The 21,391-nt window shown below is 41.9% G+C and overlaps 1 pseudogene; it reads left to right on the forward strand.

Annotated features, from left to right (window-relative positions):
- Positions 1–544: 544 nt before the first annotated feature.
- Positions 545–17,783, forward strand: LOC139252689 (Ig heavy chain C region-like; annotated as a pseudogene).
- The last annotated feature ends 3,608 nt before the right edge of the window (positions 17,784–21,391 follow it).

Consider the following 21,391-nt stretch of genomic DNA (forward strand, 5'->3'; position numbering starts at 1 on the left):
ATGAGCGAAGACACCGCCATCTGTTAATGTGCCAGGGACCACAGCGAGAGGAATCAGGGCTGAACCCATACAAGAACAGATCGAGCAGTAATTCAACAAATTTCCATCATAACCTGACGGTCAGTAATTGTACCAAATGCAATGTTAACGGCAATGTTCAGAACCAGACCACAAACCGCTTCTTACAAAACTAGGACACTGAGAATTCAATGGTGAAAATCTAACACACTAACCGATCTACTGCGGGGAGGTTTTGGTTTTGCTCCTGTTTAATGTTAACAGTATCAGCAATTTTAGAGCTGGACATGATGCTCGATTCACTGTGTCTGGTTCATGGAGGGAGCTGGTTGGAACTGTGTTGTGTAAACTGTTGGTTCAATTCTAAACTTGATCAGCAATTAATATCTATTTGAAGCGAATGTCTATTTGAAGTGAATGTTGAAAGTCAGTACTGAACAGAAAGTGTTCAGTATTTGTACGGGTTCCTATCACTGTGTACTACGGGAGAGGATACAACTATTTTGACTACTGGGGACAAGGGACTATGGTGACGGTGACTGCAGGTAAGGAACATTCACTCATTCAGTAACTGTTGTATATGTGTCTTTATTTTATATTTCTGTTTATTTCAATAATTATTTCGTTCACTGAATCTTGTTTTTGATGGATTTTCCATGGAAATTTTTCCACGTAATTCTGCTACAACGTGATTATATAATTCAACAGTTTCTCCACAGAACATGTTGTTGATGTGATTTGGTGTTGATCTGGTGTCGAGACTGTCTGCCTGGGTTACTATAACTACCTAACGGTAGTTACACTGTCTGACGTTTCTGCAATGTTTAATCTCGGTGACCTCTGATTGCTGCAGTTTTTCTGATCGAATGCAAACATTGTTTTTAAATATGTTTGAAAGAACATTGTAGGCACGAAACAGAAAGCTTAGAACTCGGTATATAATCTTAAGGAATGTAAAGGTTTTCTAAAAAATACATTGTATTCTACTGCGCGAATGTTCCCAAACGCTCAGATTCAATAGGTAATGTGTTACTGTAATTAAGAACTAAAACATTAATACATTTGCAGCTGGAACAGTTTTAAATTAATATTATTAACATTACTATAATGTAGTAATATCACACAGTATTATTAAAATATGCTATAATTTCAACGTTAATTTATTTAGCATGATTCGGCTAATAACAATTCTGCTGTCATTGTTTTTATATTTCTGTTGAATTCAATCATTGGTTATTTCAGTGTTAGGCGGATTCAGTGATTCTGTAATGAGACTTTTTACAATGATACATTTGATTCTGCTGAAAGGGTTTATAGAATGAAGGGTCTGCTCCATGAAAAGTTCTGTGGAGGGATTCCGCCCCTCAGTGATGTGATTTAGTGTCGATCTGCTCAGGAGAGTTTGTTTCTCTGTTACTCAGAATACCTACAATTTGTGAAACTGTTTGGCGTTTCTACAATGTTTAACGTTGGTGACAGCGGGCAGCAGCAGGTTTCTGATGCAATGCAAACACGATATATGTTTGAAACTGTTGGAAAGCAGATTGTAGGCAGAGATCAGGATGGTTTAGAAATCAGAAACCATTGATGGGTAGTTTAACATAACAATTATTGAAGTGACAATTATGTATTCAAATATTAATCTATGTTTACATGCTGATATTTACAGTGTGAAATGAAACTGTAATTAACAGCTATATAATTAACTTGTTCAGGTTGTTGTTGCTTTAAATTAATATTAACCAAACGATTATAATGCGATAATATCTCTCAATATTATTAAAATATGTTATAATATCAATGTAAATTTACTTAATATTATTCGACTTGCAAAATCCTGCTGTACACTGGGCTCCATTAACGGGAGCAGAAACATTTAGAGGCTGGATGCAGTTAGTAATTATGCGTACAATTATTTCACTGACAATATACTGATTCCATCGCTGGGTTCAGTTTGATTAGGATGTTAAATTACTTGCTACCTCCAGTTTACACAGATGAATAACAAGATGTATTAAATTATAACTTAAAGCCGTGTTGTAAATTGCATTTTGTCAATTTAATTTATCTGCGGGGGTATGAAATCTTTACCGTGCAGACGAAATTTGTTATTCCTTCACAAGTTACCAGGCAGAAAAAGGCTTTAAAATTATTAACTAATTGTATTAGTAAGGCTGAAATTCAAGCACATTAAATTAATTTCAATAATTCCAGGTACATGTGCTTCTGAGGAGGAAAGGCCAGGCAGGCACTCAGATTATTTTCAATAATCAACTGACATGAACATAATTTAGAATGTAAAATCAGTGTTAATTTATTAAACATAAACGATCTCTTGCATCCTGGTCCGTATTATAGTTATTACAAAACCTCAATGGTTGGAAAGAATGTTTAATTAATTCCTAAATTAATTTATAAATTAATGCATTTATAACCCGGCTGTGCTCAGTTCGATAAGGTGCTGCTGCAGATTTTAGTGAATTAACTTCGTGTTTTGCCTCGAATATTTTTATAGGTTATATTTACTGATGAAAATATATCAAATCAGTGGGTGGTCAGATTTCAACGTAGATGTTTCCTGGATTTTAGCATTCTTATTCTGTCACTGAGTCCCATGTGACGGGCAGCGAATTACCGTGGAAAGTGAATCATTTCCAGATACTTGTTTTCAGGGAAATTAATTTTTATGCAATTTACAAGATTGTCGACAGAGAGGGAGAAATGGCTGGATGTTTCTCAAATTAATATCAGTTTAATTTCAAAGAATCTGCAGAGTTGAGGTGGTTGGAAATTGACAAGAAATATATTAGAAATCAAACAGCTTCATTGAAATTAATAGGTTGAACTGGTCTCTCTGCCTCGAGCACCGTTGTTGCAGCGTTTGTGTCTGTTCTGTTTCTGTGCGCCTGCACACTGTGCGAATCAGGAGTCCTGCTCACTGGTTGTAAACTTTCTAGGTTGTGATCCTGCAATGCGGGGATTGTCATTTGACTCAGTTATTTAAGAAACTGAATATGTAAGAAACTTGAAAGATTGACTTTAAGGTTGAGGAGGCGCCTCAGAAATGAGATCAATAACCCAGATTGTGACATTAAGAAGGAGAAGTTCAGAAACACCACGGAGAGACTGTAGAAGCAGCTTTAATCGGGGTGCAACCTTACTGTACCTGTCCTAGGAGTGTTTGATGGGACAGTGCACAGGGAGCTTTACTTTGTATCTAACCCGTGCTGTACCTGCCCTGGGATTGTTTGATGGGACAGTGTAGAGGGAGCTTTACGCTATATCTGACCCAAGCTGTACCTGCCCTGGGAGTGTTTGATGGGACAATGTAGAGGGAGCTTTACTCTGTATCTGACCATGCTGTAGCTGCCCTGGGTGGATTGATGGCACATTGTAGAAATAATTTTACTCGGAATTTAAATCTTGCTATATTTGACACGGAGTGTATAATAGGGTAGTGTAGTTTAGTCTGAATTCAACCTTTGCTATACATGACTTCACAGCGAAACAGGTCAGTGAAGAGGGAGAGTTACTCTATCGTATCTATCCTGCATCTGATTTGAGTGATTTTCCAAATATATTGAAGGATCCTCAATCTGCATCCAACTAATAAGATATTAAATCAGTAAAGATTAAACATTTTGAGTGCCAGATAATTATTGAATGAGGTTGATCTGATCCTAAGCTCACTTTCAGAACAAATACATTCAGGAAAGCAGCGCCTCGTCTGATCTGATGGGTGCTTCAATTTATTTTGACCATTTGGTACCTGCACTGGGACTTTTTGAGATGAGAGAGCTTTACTCTGTATCTAACCCATGCTGTACCTATTCTGGGAGAGTTTGATATGTCAGTGAAGAGGGAGCTTTGTTCTGCATCGAACCCGTCCTTTATCGTATCTGGCAGTGTTTGATGGGGCATTGGCGAGAGAGCTTTGATCAGTATTTAAACTCTTATTTACAAATACGTGAAGTTTAATTGGGACGTTCAATATAGATTGATCTTCTATTTAATCAGCGCTGTAGCTGAGCTGGTGCTTTAAAGGGACAGTGTATGGGAAGCTTTCCTTTGTATATAATTGTGCTTAATCTAACCGGTCAATTTGTTAACGCATTTTATGGGAAGACATTTGGTAGCACATCTCTGCCGTACTCTAGATGGGAATATTTGAGGGGACAGTATGGATAACGTATTAGTCTGTGTTCAACCCTTGCTATACCTGTCCTGACCCACGCAGCAGCGTAGCGGGAGCTTTGCTATATCTTATACGTGCTGTATCTGATCTGAGAGTCTAGGTTAGGCAGTGTTCAAGGAACCGTTATCTGCATCTAACAGATAACACATAAAGTGATCGAGCCACATATATTCACTAAATCGTCCCATTGTTCAGATTAAACAACGCACATTCATTGATTTACATTCTTTCTGGTCAAATAGCCAATTTTTAATGATATAGCAATGTTTGTACATTTTGAGCATCAGATTACTATTGAACACGATTGGCCTGATCCTCAGCTCACTTTCAGAACAAACCGTTTCAGGGCGTGAATAACGCTCGAGAAAGCAGCGCCTGTTCTGAGCTGTTGGCAGGCTACATGTTATTTCCACAATTAAAATGGAGATTTTCGAGACTCCTGCTCCAAATAACCGTTATGGGGACCTTATGTTTAGACACATTATGTTGTGCAATTATTCCTGAGAAAGGGTAAAGGCAGGGACAAACTATGACGAGTTGCAGCTATTGGCCTGGGTCACAACACAAGGAACACAATCACTGAGCTGCAATTCTGTGAAACATTTAAAGAGATAGAGTCAACCTGCAATAAGTCATCATTCGCAATGAACTTTAAGCCTTTATAACAGCATGCGATTGACTAACTTGTATCAGACTTATAAGATCCTTTCATTTTAAATATCCTCTTTCATTTGTAACGAACAATAAAAATAGATCTGGTAGAGGTGTTGAAATATGAAGCTTTTCCGTCCATTAAATCTAGAAGAACTAATCTCACTCTCTCGTGTAGAATGATAGCATCTCACAGCATTGAAAAAGGCCATTCTGCCATTGTGCCTGTGCCGGCTCTGAAGGAGCTGTCCAATTTAGTCCAACACCGCAGGGTTTTCCTTGTAAACGTGCAAATGAGTCCTCCTGAAATATGTGATGAGCTGCCTGGTGCATTCCTGAAATTACCAACCCACTGATCTTTTGACAATTATTTTAAACCTGTGACCTTTGGTTACCCACCTACTTTCCAGCGGAAGCAGTTTCTCCCTTCTTGCTCTATCAAAACCTGTCATAACGTTGAATATCTCTCTTAGGTCTCCTCTTAGCCTCTGCTCTAAGGAGATCATCCAAGCTTCTCCAATCTCTCCACATAACTGAAGACCCCATCCCTGGCATCATCCTGGTAAAAGCCTCCCCTCTACACGCCGCAAGAGCTTGACATCCTTCCTGCATTGTGGTGACAAAATTGTACGCAATAGTCCAGCTGAGGCCTAAGCCATGATTTATAAAGGTTTGTTATAACCGCCTTGTTTTTGTAGTCAATGTCCCTATTTACATAGTCAAATATCCCATACGGGTTAATAACAGCCTTACCAGCTTGCCCTGTCACCTTCAAAGATTGGTGAATATATATATCCAGATATTTATGTTTTTGTATCCCCTCAAAACAATACTATTTAGATGAAACTGCCTCGCCATGTTCCACCCAAAGTGCACCGCTTATCCGCATTAAATTGCACCTGCCATGTCCCGGCCCATTTCACTCGTCTCTCTGATTCCTCTTCAAGTCTGTTACTACCATGCTCACTATTGGCTACGTTGCCAGGTTTTGCTTCATCTTCGAACTTCGAGATGGAATCCCTATAACCAAGTCCACTTCATTGTTATATAACAAGAACAACAATGCGAATTGAAATGGGACGTTTTAAGGGGAAACTTCCAGTTAACCGGATTTTGGAATGGTATTTAATTCGGATTATTTATTGAGTGGGAGGAAGGAGGAAACACAAGAGACGTCCATTCAATAGGATGGAATACAGCCCAGCTCAAAGTGCGCTGAGTAGGGAGAAACTGCTTCCGCTGTTTGGCGATGGACTACTCCCCTAAAATCACCAGCTTTTCCTGGAAGAAAGATAAAATCACCAGCCTTTACTGGAAGAAAGATAAAGAGCCGGTTAACCATCACCGAGTCAGAGGTGTGCAGCAGCACAATCTACTGCGAGGTTTGACGTGGTGTGTCGGTCTGGGCCATCACAATGCCAGGTTAGTGATGTGGAATACAGGGCAAACTGTGATAAGATGAGAAGATATGTTCAACTTGTACAGACATTTGGTTAGCCGACTCTTAGAGTGCTGTGTACAGTTCTGGTGTCTATATTACACTTAGAATGCTGTGTACAGTCCTGTTCTCCATATCACACTTAGAGTACTGTGTATAGTTCTGGTCTCCCTATCGCACTTATAATACTGTGCACCGTTCTGGTCTCCCCTATCACAATTAAAATACTGTGTATAGTTCTGGTCTCCCTATCATACTTAGAATATTATGCACAGTTCTCGTTTCCATATCACATTTAGAATACTGTCCACAGTTCAGGTCTCCATATCATACTAAGAATATTGTTTACAGTTCTGGTCTCCTAATCACTCTTGGAATACTGTGTAAAGTTCTGGTCTCCAGATCATACTAAGAATATTATGCACAGTTCCGGTTTGCAGATTACACTGAGAAGGCTGTGCACAGTTCTGCTCTCTGTAAATGCCAGTTAAGTGTTAGTCTGACAGCGAAGAACTTGTTAAAATATAAGGACACTTTGCATTTTTTAATGATTGCTTTTGCAAGCAATGTCAATAATTTGTCTTCTCTTCAAGATCCTGAACGCGACAGCATCCCTCCAACTGTTCTCCTCACGCTGAGATCTACTGAACAAATCACCAGCAGCAGATATGCAAGCGCCGTGTGTTCAATCATCCATTTCCGACCAAAATCAATGACCGTGAATTGGCTGGAGAGTGGACAACTCCTGGATTCGGGCTCCGTCACCTCTCCCGTCTTTGAGGTGAACGGAAACTTCTCGGCGGCCAGTCGGCTGACAGTCCCCGACGGGCAATTGTTCACCGGCTCGGTCGACACCTTGCAGGTCAGTCATGAAGGGGTCAAGCAAAGCCGTAACTTCACCAGATCTCCGGGTAAGAGGCACAATCCCGGGAGGTTACAGGCCATTCTGAGCGCTGATCTCAGTCAGGACTTTTATTGAAATTAGTAAAAAGCACTGAACTATTCCTAATTTCCAATCATACAGTTTGTGTATTCTTGTGATTACAAACTTGCCTTGAAACAGCGCCTTCAGCGACCTTAGTCTGAACCAAATCGCTTGCCAGCCAATGAATTAAGTTGTGAAATGTGGTCACAGTTGTAATGTACAACGTGCAGCAATCATTTAGTGCACAGCAATCTCCCACAAACAGCAGTGTGATAATGACCAGATTACGTTTTGCTTAGTGGTGTTTTTTGAGCTATAAATATTCCCAGACCACTAAGGAAAAGTCCTCGGCTTTTCATTGAAATAGTTCCAGGGAATCATTTACGTCCACCTAAGAGGCCAGACGGATCCTCGCTTTAACACGTGATCCGAAAGACGGCACCTCCGACAGTGCACCATGCCCCCAGTACTGCACTGGGAATCTCAGCTTACATTTTGTGATCAAGTATCTGGAGTGGGACTTCAACCCACGATCTTCTGGTTCAGGATTCCTCATTGTTCAGGATTTAATAAACTCGCTAACGAAGCTTTCCCCCTGCTCTGATTTCAGGAAGTGAGTGACGTGCCCTTATTCTCAGGTTTATCCTGAGTTGGCTGATCATATACGGAGCGGCAGTCGGAGTCTGGAACCCTTTACTGCTAACTGTCCAGGAACCCACTGTTGGAATGGGCATCTACCCTATTCAGAGCGCTGAGTCCAATTCTGGGCTCCGCACCTCAGGAAGGACATACTGGTCATGGAGGCGGTAATGTGCAGGTGTATCCGAATGATACCGGGGCTAATAAAATTAAATTATGAGGAGACGAGTAGAGAATATTAAGAGGTGATACAATTGAGGTGTTCAAGTAGATAAATACAATTGATCAAGTAGATGTTGAACAATTATTTCCTTTGATGGAAAAGTTCAGGACAAATAGCAGAATCTTAAAATTAGAGCTGGATCATGCAGAAGTGATGTCAGGAAGGATTTCTTCACAGGAAGTCTGGATTTCCCTCTCCAAAAGCTGCTGAAGCTTGGTTTCAATTGAAAAGTTGAAAACTGAGATTGATAGATTTTTGTTAGGCAAGATTATCAAGGGTAACAGAAGCAAGGCGTGAAGATGGCGTTGAGTGTAGATCAGCCCTGATCTAACTGGATTGCGGGACAGGATGGATGGGCTGAATGGCCTCATCCTGTTCCTATGTTGCTATTAATGCCCTGAGGTCATATTTAACTCTGACTCTCTCTCACCAGACATGATAAATGTTCAATAATGACAGAAATTAACAAACTACCTCACATCATTACAAATGATGCCCCACGACAAAAGACCCCTTGGAACTTCATTCTCCTGACCTTGCACTTCTCCTCTGACGGGGGCTGTGACTGGTTCCTGCACATTTTCACCGCAATAAAGATCACAGCAAGTGACCAGAAACTTAACTTTGTTTCCTGTTGTCCCATAAATCCTGAAATTAATTTGACACTTGTTTTGAACCAGAGTAATGCTGGTGTAGACCTCTTGACCTTCGGGCTATTTGGGCTTCACTATTATAACCAGCGGAGATGCCTTTGGATGCAAGGATCTATAGATGAGTATAAAGGAGCAAGGGATTTCAGGAACAGCGCTATTCAGTGCCTAGCACAATTGCACCACATTGTATTCCCGTTTTACACCGGTTATTTGTTTCACAGCCCATTCCAGGTGGCTCTGGCTGCAAATACACAGGAATTGGTACAGATCTCCCGGAATCGGTGCCAATTCATTGTCCTTCCAATAACGCCGGTGTTAAAGCAACAGCGAGAGGTTGATATCTCAAAAGTGATTTATCCCCCTTGAAAGAGTTAAGGCTAAATATTGGTGTCCTGATTTTGAAGCTGCAGCTTTTCCTGACTTTCATTCCTGTTTTGCAGTGGATGTCCCATGCAGTGATTCAAAAATCACTCTTCGCCCACAGTCACTGGCACAGGACTTACTGGAGGCGACGGTGACCTTAACCTGCGTCGTGTCTGACGCTCCTTATGGGCTCACCGTGTCATGGACCTGAGAAAAGGAGGCTTTGAAATCAGAGATTGCCGTCCAACACGGAGAGGATCCCACCAGCGTGATCAGCAACTTAGACATCTCGACACAAGACTGGCTGAGTGGGGATAAGTTCTACTGCGTGGTGAGCCATCAGGATATGCCGACTCCTCTCAGAGATTCCATCCACAAGGCAAAGGGTGAGCGGGGAGATTGTTGCAATAAGTGAGATACTGTGACTATTTACGGTGCCTGTGCAAGGGCCAATTCATTATATAAAGTGTTTAATGGACTAGTCTGATCATTCAGTTTGGTAATCCCACTCTTGGACCTGAGGTTATGTATTTTAGGGGAAACTGGATAAGTCCATGAGCGAGAATGGAATACAAGGGTATGTTATTTGGGTTAGATGAACTGAGTCAGGTGGATGCTTGTATGGAGCATAAACATAGGCATAGACCGGTTGGCCAAATCGCCTTGATCTGTGCAGTAAATTCAAGTCCAACCCTTAAAGATTTCAGAGAGAAAGATTATGTTCACTCTGCTGCGGGATGGTAAACCAGAGAGGTCACAGAGGGGAAATAATAAACCGTTAAATGTCAACGAAGAGCACATTTCTCTGACGTGTAACTACGGGACATTGGCGAATTTAAACGGAGAAGGCGAGTTGGTGGTGGTCGTCTCAAAGGCCACCCGGGAGAAGAGGAGGATTGGAAGCCTAGTGAGGAGCTCTCGGAACGCGGGGGGTGGGTTAGGCAGGGACCCTGGATCCAGGAGGGAGGTGTAAGGGCAATAACCACCTGGGTGCAGCAGTCCCCGCATCGCTGTAACTGCTGGGATTTACATAGTGTGTCAAACCGGACCAGCTACAGTTAATCACCGAATGGAGGTTAAAATAGAGGATTCCAGCCTCCTATAAATATATTATTCAAATACAATATTACAACCAGGAGTGGTCGTGTTGATGTCGGGATTCCGATTTTTACCAATTTAATCACCCCCACACCCTCAACACGCCTGCTTTATTAGATTAAATCTCCCACCATTGTCTCTGGAACTGTCCAGTTCATTGGTCTTTATTGTAACTTTTCTATAGCGAAAGATCCACGGGAACCGGCCGTGTCTGTCCTCCTGCCCTCGGCAGAAGAAGTCTCTGCTCAGAGGTTGGTCAGCCTCACCTGTTTAGTGAGAGGTTTCTCCCCCCGAGAGTACTTCGTCAAATGGATCGACAAGGACAAACCGGTGGATTCCGACAACTGCAAGAATACCGAGGTGATGGCGGAGAATGGCAGCAGATCATTCTTTGTGTACAGCCTGCTATCCATTGCAGCCGAGGAGTGGGCCCGCGGCGCCTCTTACTCCTGTGTGGTGGGACATGAAGCGATCTCCTTGAAGATCACCAACAGAACCGTCAATAAATCCAGAGGTAAACTCAGTTTTGTGAATATTTCCGTTGTTCTGATGGACAACATGAACTCTTATCAATGAGTATCTCTCGATTGCCTTTCAGTTCTTAAATAAAAAACAATAAAGGCCTTTTCTTCCAATCGTGAGTGACACACACAGCCGCTCAATTAATTTTGTTTCCTATTTTAGCCAAGGGGTGGGCTGTTAATCTGAAGCAGAATATTTGTCGGACTTGTGGCCAAAGCTGGTACATTCAGCGCGCTCAGCTCATATACACCACAGGTTGGAGACAAAGAGAAGCTCTTTAATGACAGGATACCTCAAAGTCATTTCAGAAACTTTCGTCCCACTGGGAGAATCTGCATAGTTGTTCTATTTCCCGATAAACAAATGCTGTACATTTATATCTCAGTGCCCTTGTTTCTCGTGTTGTCCATCCCTTCAGATTTGGGGCCAGTTTTATTTGGCAGCATCGCACACTGTGGGATCTGAAATGAGGTCCACACACGAACACGAACTGTATCTCCCATCGCCTCACCAGAGAGAGGTGAAATGGCAATTGTTTTCCGCCTGTACCTCCCGCTACGCCACCAGAGAGGTGAAAGGGCAATTTTGAACCAACTGTACCTCCCACTGCACCACCAGAGAGAGATGAAAGGGCAATTATTCACCCACTGTAACCCCATTGCCCTATCAAAGAGTGGTGAAATGGCAATTCTGACCCAAACGTACTTCCCAGTGCCCCACCAGAGTGAGGGAAAATGGCAATTGTTAATCCACTGTAACCTCACTCCGTCTCTGATAGATTCTACAAGTTCCCTGGCAGGACAGACGCGCCAACATTAGCGTCCTCGTCCAGGCCAATATCCCAGCATCAAAGCACTGACCACACTTGATCAGCTGCTCTGGACAGGCCACATTGTCTGCATGCCAGACACGAGACTCCCAAAGCAAGCGCTCTACTCGTAACTCGTCCATGGCAAATGAGCCAAAGGTGGGCAGGGGAAACGTTACAAGCGACCTCAAAGCCTCCCTGATAAAGTGCGACATCTCCACTGACACTTGAGAGTTCCTGGCCAAAGACCGCCCTAAATGGAGGAGGTACATCCTGGAGGGCGCTGAGCCCCTCGTGTCTCATCGCCGAGAGCAGTCAGACATCAAGCGCAGGCAGTGGAAGGAACGTGCGGCAAACCAGTAAAATCTTCCCCTTCCCTAAATCACGGTCTTTCTCACCTGTGACAGAGACTGTGCTTCCCTATTGGAATGTACAGCCACCTAAGAAATCATGCTAAGAGTGGAAGCAAGTCTTCCTTGATTGCGAGGGACTGCCTATGATAATGTAAACCCTCTCCCCCACCAGAGAGAAAGGGGAAAGGGCAATTGTTAACTTACTGTCCCGCCCATTACCACAGCATAGTGAGGGGAATCTGCAATTGTTAACCCAATGTATCCGACTTCCGCACAAGCGAGAGGGCAAAGGGCAATTGTTAACTCATTGCACCCCTCAATGCCACCAGAGCGAGATGCCCATCGATTGAGTTGTTACATTCCGTCGGCTGATGTCACATTGTGTCTCACACTGAACACATTTACACAGAGCGAGGAAGAATGCGTGCAAACGTTAGTAGTGTATGTTTTTGTGGAAGTTCACACTGACACATAAACACAAAACGGACTTACACATAAACACACAGCGACTTACACATAAACACACACATTGACACACTGACACAAGATATTACGCATACCCAGAATATAATACACACCGTCATTGTCAGAACCACAGCACCATTAATATGACAGCAAAGATAAACACACCCTTAAATAAAACAGAAGCACTAACACACACACACACAAACACACACACTTAAACTTGCATAAACACATATTCAACACAAACTAGCTAACGCATAACACACAGACACATTTACATGCGAACACACACAGTTACACATAAATGCACACATTCTTACCCACAAACATACACAACACTTACACATAACCATACACAAACACGTTAAAACACAAACATTAACGTACTTACAAAGAACACACATACTTAAACATAACCACAAACAATTGCATATATACACACAAAGGCTTACATGTAAACATACACAAACTTACAAAAATACACAAACACTTACACATAAATATAAATATATGGAATGACACATTAAAACATTCAAACTTACATATCAACACACATCAACACACAAACACAGACAACACCAAAAGAAGAGATAGTCATACACACATGCACAAACATTAAAGTGCAAAAAATACGTCAGGTAACAGACGAATATAGAATTAAAATAAATTCTTTGAACAGACAGTTTGCAACGATTGTATTAAATAAATCATTTCTGATACCATAATATCTCACATTCCTATAGTCTGGTCCTGCACACAAACTAAATCAAAGTTCTTAGTTGGAAACTCATGCACATTAATTATGTTCAGAATCTTGACTACCACAAATTAATCCAGATTATAACTCACATCTGATGTCTTACCCTGCCCCTTTGACAGTCTCCGAATAATTAACTATCTGAAGCTATTGTTAAATTAATCGATATCATTCAGTATAGTTCCCTCGATATTACATCAAACTATTCCCGAATGGTAAATCCTTTGAAATTGATGCAAAATCAATTAGCCTGTGACATTGAAGGAAAACTGTCATATTTTCCAAAACCGACTATAGAAGGATCATAAAGAAAGAACGACTGTGGAATTAGGAACACAGATAGATTACTGAGCGTGATTAACTTAACACAGGACATACATTGAACATTAAAATAGAGAACAAACTAACAGCTTAAAAAAAGAAAAGAGAATACATAATAATAAGATGAGATTTTGGAGTAACAAACGATTTGAATATATTTCCTCCCCGACATCCCATAGATTCCTCAGACCAGATGTGGATTGAAGAGTATGAGGACGAGAGCAGCAACATCTGGACAACCGCTTCCACATTCATCATCTTGATCTTCCTGAGCATTTCCTACAGCGCTGCCATCACTCTGGTGAAGGTGAGAAGATTCAATGCACTCAGTTCGAGTTGATTGAAGAGGTTTGACAAATTTCTAAATGTTTCATTGATAACAACCTTGAAATTATTGCCCCAAACCACTAAAACGCTGCTTCAAACTTTTATCCCTCTTTTACAGGTCAAGTGATTGACTGAATTTCGGCTTCCGTGGATTTTTCTCCTCTTGTTGTTAACATCACTTTGTCCTGAAAATAAATTATGTACTCTTGGTGATTCCCGGAGTCAATTGCCTTCAATTTTTTCATTTCTCTCTTTGAAATGTGTGAGATAACCGTGGCTATAATGTAAATGTATCTCGGAGTTAAACAATTGTTTGAATATCTCATGTGTACATAAGTCACTTTTATCATTCATGATTCACAATTATTCCCTTCCCTTGGTGTTGAACATCTGTTTCTCTCTCCCTGATGTCTGTTAGAGTTGTACAGATAGCTGGCAGCTCAGACCGACTGTGTGCTGGTATTAATGTGACGCTCATTTGTTATATTCAATTTGTGTGAACTTTTGAAAACCTTCCCTGTAAATTGTTCTCTGTGAAATTGTTAATAAAACTGGAATGGCAAATGGAATAAATTGGACTTTGCTGAACTCCTTACTCCAAGGCTCCTTCACACTGTTCCATTTCCCTATCACACGTTGTTTTATTTCCATGAAATGTATTCTTCCCACGTCCTATCCTGTTTGTGTTTGAATCCAAGTCGCTTCGGTTAAGGAGCCACTGCGTCACCTAGTGTCCCATCAGAGTGATGGCACATTTTCCCGTGCCTTGTTACATCATGCACCAGAGGCGGAATGACTGCACAGCGACCAGGCGGTCTCCTCTAATATTATGGTCTTTCATGTGCCATGTTAAATTAAAGAGCAGGCCTCTGATGCACCATAGTCCGATACAGTATAGTACGTGTCAGAGCAAATCTCCCTCTACACTGTCTTAACAAACACTCACAGGGCAGGTACAGCACGGGTTAGATGCAGAGTAAAGCTCCCTCTGCACTGTCCCATCAAAAACTTCCAGGGCAGGTGCAGTACGGGTTAGATACAGAGAACAGCTCCATCTACACGTGCACACCACACCCTCCCAGGGCAGGTACAGCACGGGTTAAATATAGAATAAATCTCCCTCTACACCGTCCCAAAAAACGCTTCCAGTGCAGGAGCAGCACGGGTTAAATACAGATTAAAGCACACTCTACACTGTCCCATCAAACACTTCCAGACACACTAGGGAGCAAAACTCTTGGAATGATTCCCAAAGACTGGGGCCTAACTGACACACAGACACGCGCTCCAATGTTTCTGTTATACACATACAGAAAGCCAAGAAAGAGACGACAGGTGGAGAGACTTTCTTTGACAGAGAGGAGATGAGGGTTCACGCGGCAGCTGCAGGTACATTTGGAGCTTTGTGCCCTTTGGGCACCTACATACAGAATGTGTGATGCACGGGCAATATCAATTTATGATGTAAAATCATTGTCGTTTTGTTCTGCCCAATATGCGATTGACATCCTCCTCTCTGGGAGGGCATTCGTAGAATGTAAGTTTTGTTTTCGATTCAACTCTTTAAAGGTGACCTGAATGCATATGGTCCACACAGACAGAAATGAGTAGGGTAATCACTGCCAGCCGTTCTCCATTATGAGGAACTTACGTAAAAACATAAGAATATAAGACATTGGAACAGGAGTAGGCCATAGTGCACCTCGAGCCTGCTCCGCCATTCAATAATATCATGGCTGATATGATAATGGACTGAGCTCCACTTCATTGCCTGATCCCCATAGCCCCTTATCGTTTAAAAAACTGTCTATTTCTATCTTAAGATTATTCAATGTCCCAGCTTCCACGGCTCTCTGAGGCAGCGAAGTCCACAGATTTACAACACTCTTAGAGAGGAAATTTCTCGTCATCTCTGTTTTAATTGTGCGGCCCCATATTTTAAGATCATGTCCTCTAGTTCTAATCTCCCCTATCAGTGCAAACATCCTCTCTGCATCCACCTTGTCAAGCCCCCTCATAATCTGATACATTTCGATAAGATCACATCTCATTCTTCTGAATTCCAATGAGTCGAGGCCAAAACTACTCAACCTTTCCTCATAAGTCAACCCCCTCATCTCCGGAATCATCCGAATGAACCTTCTCTGAACTGCCTCCAAAGCAAGTATATCCTTTCATAAATATGTAAACCAAAACCGCACACAGTTCCAGGTGTGGCCTCCCCAATATCCTGTATAACTGTAGCAAGACTTCCCTGCTTTTATACTCCATCCCCTTCACAATAATGGCCAAGATACCAATGGCCTTCCTGATCACTCGCTGTAAATGCATATCATCCTTTTGTGTTTCATGCACAAGTACCCCCAGGTCCCGCTGTACTGCGGCACTTTGCAATCTTTTTCCATTTAAATAATAACTGGCTCTTTGATTTTTTCTGCCAAAGTGCATGATCTCACATTAAACACGACCCGCTGTCACCTCTTCCCTGGACTGCCTTTCTATCTGCACTGCACTGTTCCCTCTGATACCATCTCGCTTAACTCACTGAACATCACCCACGGAATTGTTCTCACTGCTCTGCTCCATTCCTTCTGATACCATCTCCCTGAACTCACTGAACATCTTCCTAGGGATCCTGCCTCCCTGCTCTGCTTCATTCCCTTTGATACCATCTCGCTGAACTCACTGAACATCACCCTGGGGATCCTGTCTTCCTGCTCTGCGCCATTCCTTCTGATACTATCAACGTGAAATCAGTGAACAAATTCTACGGATACGGCAGTAACCTTCGAGGAAACAGCCAATCATTGTGCTATGATGTATGCGAGGGATTATGGCGTCATCCACGGAATCCAGGTACGCAACTCAGTTGAAGTTAGTACCAGGGACAAACATATTTCCTGATGTTTGATTTCTGATTTAAGCAAATTGGAAAAGGAGCCTGAGGTGAAAAGGGCCGAATTTATTGATGCAGTTACGATCAGGAACATACTACGTGAAAGAGTGGGGGAAAGATTAATATTAACTTTCAAAAGGGAATTAGTTAAATATCTAAAGGGAGAAAATTGCAGGGCTTTCGCAAAAGATGGGACGAATACGATAGCTCTTTCAAAGTGACAGCACAGGCTTAATAGTCTGATTCTAGATCAGAGGCGATGCCAGCGAATGTTGTCATTCTTTTCTCACAAGTAACTTTAGCAGCAACCAGTTGGCTTCTGCTTCGTGTATGTCGCTAAGATACTCAACCTGCCCAATTGATTGGCTCTGCAGGACATTTCCCCGAGTATCAAGAAATCAGTTGATTGTGAGCCCTTCTAACAGGAGACTGTCCTTTGGGTCCATCGCAGTGTGTGTCGGCTCACAGGAACCAATGTGGCAGGATCTGCCCGCCGTTATATACGACTTCAACAGTCGGAGCCAAGATCTACAAAGTAGCGGGAGGTTCTGTACGAGGGTTGAACGGAGTTCCATCACTGTGAGTCCCAGGGCACGTTAATAAATTGCAGGTTCGGTTATCTGCAGCCCAGAGATGGTTAAACTGGTAAACTTAGTCACAATTTAGAGATCTGCAGAGAAACGTCTCTGGCAAAATATATTACCTTCATAATAGCCGATGTATTTCACCAGAATAATCTCGGTAGCAGGTACGTCGTGGTAAGTATTCCCTGCGCTGGTTTAAATTATGCTAATTAAGAAGGACATTAACTGATAATTTAAATAAGTTATACAGGTAAAATCCAATGGAGTTCGGTAATGCAGCCTCAATATGAGATGACGGTATATGAAGGAGATAAACCTGAAATAAATGCACTTACAACACCAGTTCCGAAGATCCAGATCGTTACTGGTACGCTTGCACCTTATCCCGGCAACGCAGTTTACCTTATACCGCAATAACACCAGGGAAATTGGTGCCGATCTTGCAAGAGGATAATTCGATGCTCGTCATTTAAATGAATATTAATTTTTCCTTTGTCAATTTTTGTAGCAGAAAATGAATACAGCGCCGTCTATTTCTGTTGATTGAGAATCACGGTGCTTCAAACTGATCGACTATGTAATACATTCTAGGGAAACCACAGACCAAACCAAGAAGATATCTGTCATCAAGCGATTCAATAAAGCAATATCTGTCATTGAGGGAACTTTTAAAACAACATGTTTAATTTGTTTTCATATCAGGGATGAGGGGATTCTGTGGAGGGACTGGAGAAGCTGGCATTGATCTCATTAAAACAGAGAAGGTTAAGAAGTGATTTACTAGAGATGTTCAAAATTATGAAGAGTTTTGAGAGATTAAATTCGGGAAACAGTTTCCAGTAGCAGAAGGGTCGGTAACCAAAGGACAAAGATATAAGGTAATTGGGAAAGGAACCACAGATGACACGAGGAAACATTATTTTACCCAGCGAGTTGCTTTGATCCGCAATGCAGAGCCTGAAAGGGGGGAGGAAGCAGAGTCAGTAGCAACGTTATAAATCGAATTGTGTAAACACTTGAACGAATAAACGAACAGTTCTACGGCGGAATGCAAAGGTGTGGGACTAATTGAAAAACCCTTGCAAAGAGGAGGCACAGGCACAAAGGGTCATAACGGCATACTTAGGCGTTGTATCATTCTCTGTACGGGACCGTTGTCCCAAAGCAATGCTCCACTAATTCCCCTTGAATCATGCTGCAAGTCTCTTCACTGCAACTCATAAGAAGAAGCTTATTCGTGTCGACCAAAAAACAGCGGGGTTAATGGCAGGAGTAGGTTGGAGAAGAATCTTTCACAGAGCGAGCACAGACAAGATTGGTCAGACGGCCTCCTTCAATGCTGTATTATTGTGTGATTCTATAAGTCAAGCACCATCCGGAATTTTCATTTATCGTTGTTACTTTATTGTCCATGGGTTGAAATACTGGAACATCCTACGTGACACCACATTCACCACATGGACTGCAGCGGTGCAAGGAGAAAGCCCACCAACACTTTTTCAAGGGCAGCCAGTAATGCACAATAAATTCCGGCCTTGCCATCTACGCCTATATCTCGAGAATAGATACAAACATCTAAGAGAAACAGCGGGTATAGAAGGACAATCACCAAGTTAAACATTTCTTGGTTTCTGCTTTTTTTGCTTTCTTTTACTATTACCTTATTTTATTCTCTTACGCTTCTTGTTCTTTCTCCATTTCAATCTTTCTCTCGTCTCTCACACTTTCTCTCTTTCACTCTATTTACTGATTCCAATTTCTTCTTTTGCAATATTCATAACGTTGAATAGTTAAATTGCATCCCCGAATATTTTCTTATTTTGAACAAGTGGAGTGCAGTTGGGAGGGAGGCTTGAATTACCATTCAGAAATACTACCCAGAGCAATGCTCCTCCAAAATCTGTGTATCTTCTCCTTTATTGTTACTGAATGGCATTCTGAGTGATGCGCCAAATTCACATGAGAGGGAGTAGAGTAACTACATCGTGGCGATTCGTCAATCCTATTCAAATGCTGTTACCCAATTAAAGAATTTGGTGCCTTTTACCAGGAGAAGAATTGCATGCAATGCTTCTTTACTTTCTGTTATACCTCCCTGCCAAACAGTTGCTCACTTTACTGAGTATAGCAGCTTGCAATGGGAAATAGAATTTCAATTTTAAGGTGTTGTTGGTGACATTGTAATAGCGCCCATATCGTACCATCATATCATTATATTGTGGCTGGTGCAGGATCATAGAATCATAGAATGGGTTACAGCATAAATGGACACATTTCGGCCTGTGGAGCCCCTGTCCGCACTCTGCAAGAGCACCTCAGCTATTCCCACTCCCCACCTTTTCCCCATAGCCCCGCACTTTTCCCCTTTAGGTAGCTATCCAACATCCTTTTGAAAACCACGATTGAACTTGCCACCACCATCCTTTCAGGCAGTGCTTTCCAGATCATAACCACTCGCTGCATAAAAAAGTTATTCCTCAAGTCGCCTTTGGTTCTTATGCCAGTACACTTAAATCTGTGTCCTCTTGTTCTCGGAACTTCCGCCAATGAGAAGAATTTCGACCTGTCTTTTCTGTCCAGAACACTCATGATTTTGAATACCTCTATCATATGTCCTCTCAAGGTTCACTGCTCCAGAGAACAATTCCAGCTTCTCCAGTCTATGCACGTAAATGAAATCTCTCATCCCTGGAACCATTCTTCTAATTTTTCTGCACTCTCTCGAAGGCCTTCACATCCTTCCTAAAGTGTGATGCACAGCATTGGATACAACACTCCAGTTGAGCATGAACCAGTGTTTTATAGAGGATTATCTTAACTTCCATGCTTTGGTACGCTATGCCTCTATTTATGAAGCCCAGGATGGCGATTGTTGTTTTAACTGCTTTCTCAACCTGCCACTCTCAACGATTTGTGAACGTGTATCCCAGGTCTCTCTGTTCATGCACGCCCTTTAGGATTGTACCCTTTAATTTATACTGCTTCTCCTCGTTCTTCCTACCAAAATGTTACACTTCACACTTATCTGCATTGGATTTCATCTGCCACGGATCCGCCCATTCCAACAGCCTGCGGTGCCCTTTTGAAGTCCATCACTGTCCGCATCAATGTTCACCATACTTCTAAGTTTTGTGTCATCTGTAAATTTTGCAATTGAGACATGTACACCCAAGTCCAATTCATCAATATATATCAAGAAAAGCAAAGTTCCTGATAAAGACCCCTGGGTAACACTGATACCTGAAAAACAGCTTCCAGTCAGAAACACATACCATTCATCACTAATCCCTCTTTCCTGTCATTCAGCTAATTTGGTACCCATGCTGTCACTTTCCCTTTTAATCTATGGGCTTCTACTTTGCTGGCAAACGTATTAGCTGGCACTTCGACAAATGCCTTTTGGAAGTCCATGTATACCACATAAACCGCATTGCCCTCATCTACCCTCTCTGTTACCAACGTAAAAAAACTCAATCAAGTTATTTAAACACAATTTACATTTAACAACTGCATACTGGCTTCCTTTCATTAATACATATTGTACAAGTGACTGTTTTGCGCAGGATCACAGAGACTGCTGCCATGATCCACCACTCGCAATATTCCTGAGAGTTATGGATCAAGGGTATTCAGAGCGGTCTCGACAGGATAACAACTGGTTGTCACATAGTCTCATAATCCTGACTCAAAGAAGGAAAGAAAGGAAGTACTGGATTTATATAGCATCTTTCACAACGAGTGGATGTCTCAAAGCGCTTTACAGCCAGTGAAATACGTTTTGAAAGTGTAGTCAATGTTGTAATGCAGTGAGCCGATGGTGATTTTGAGAGCACGATAGAATGGAATAGTATCTGTTAGCATTGGTATGATAATACTACTCTGAGGAAACAAACCGCCGGTAGTACTGAAATAAGGCCCTCTGATAAAATATAATCTTAATTACACGCAAATCAGTTGTACGATTTCTCACACATGGATGTCAAGATGTACGATATCGCGCATGTGGATGTCGAGATATTCGATTTCTCAGAATTGGATGTCGCGATGGGCCATGTAATTGGGGCTGATGGAGCTGGACTAAGCTGGTTCAGAACTGACAGGACAGGATGGCCCACTGGGTGTGATGTAATGCAGAATTAACACGAAAATACATTT

The sequence above is a fragment of the Pristiophorus japonicus genome, unplaced genomic scaffold (genome assembly GCF_044704955.1).
Source record: "Pristiophorus japonicus isolate sPriJap1 unplaced genomic scaffold, sPriJap1.hap1 HAP1_SCAFFOLD_477, whole genome shotgun sequence".
NCBI lineage: Eukaryota > Metazoa > Chordata > Chondrichthyes > Pristiophoridae > Pristiophorus > Pristiophorus japonicus.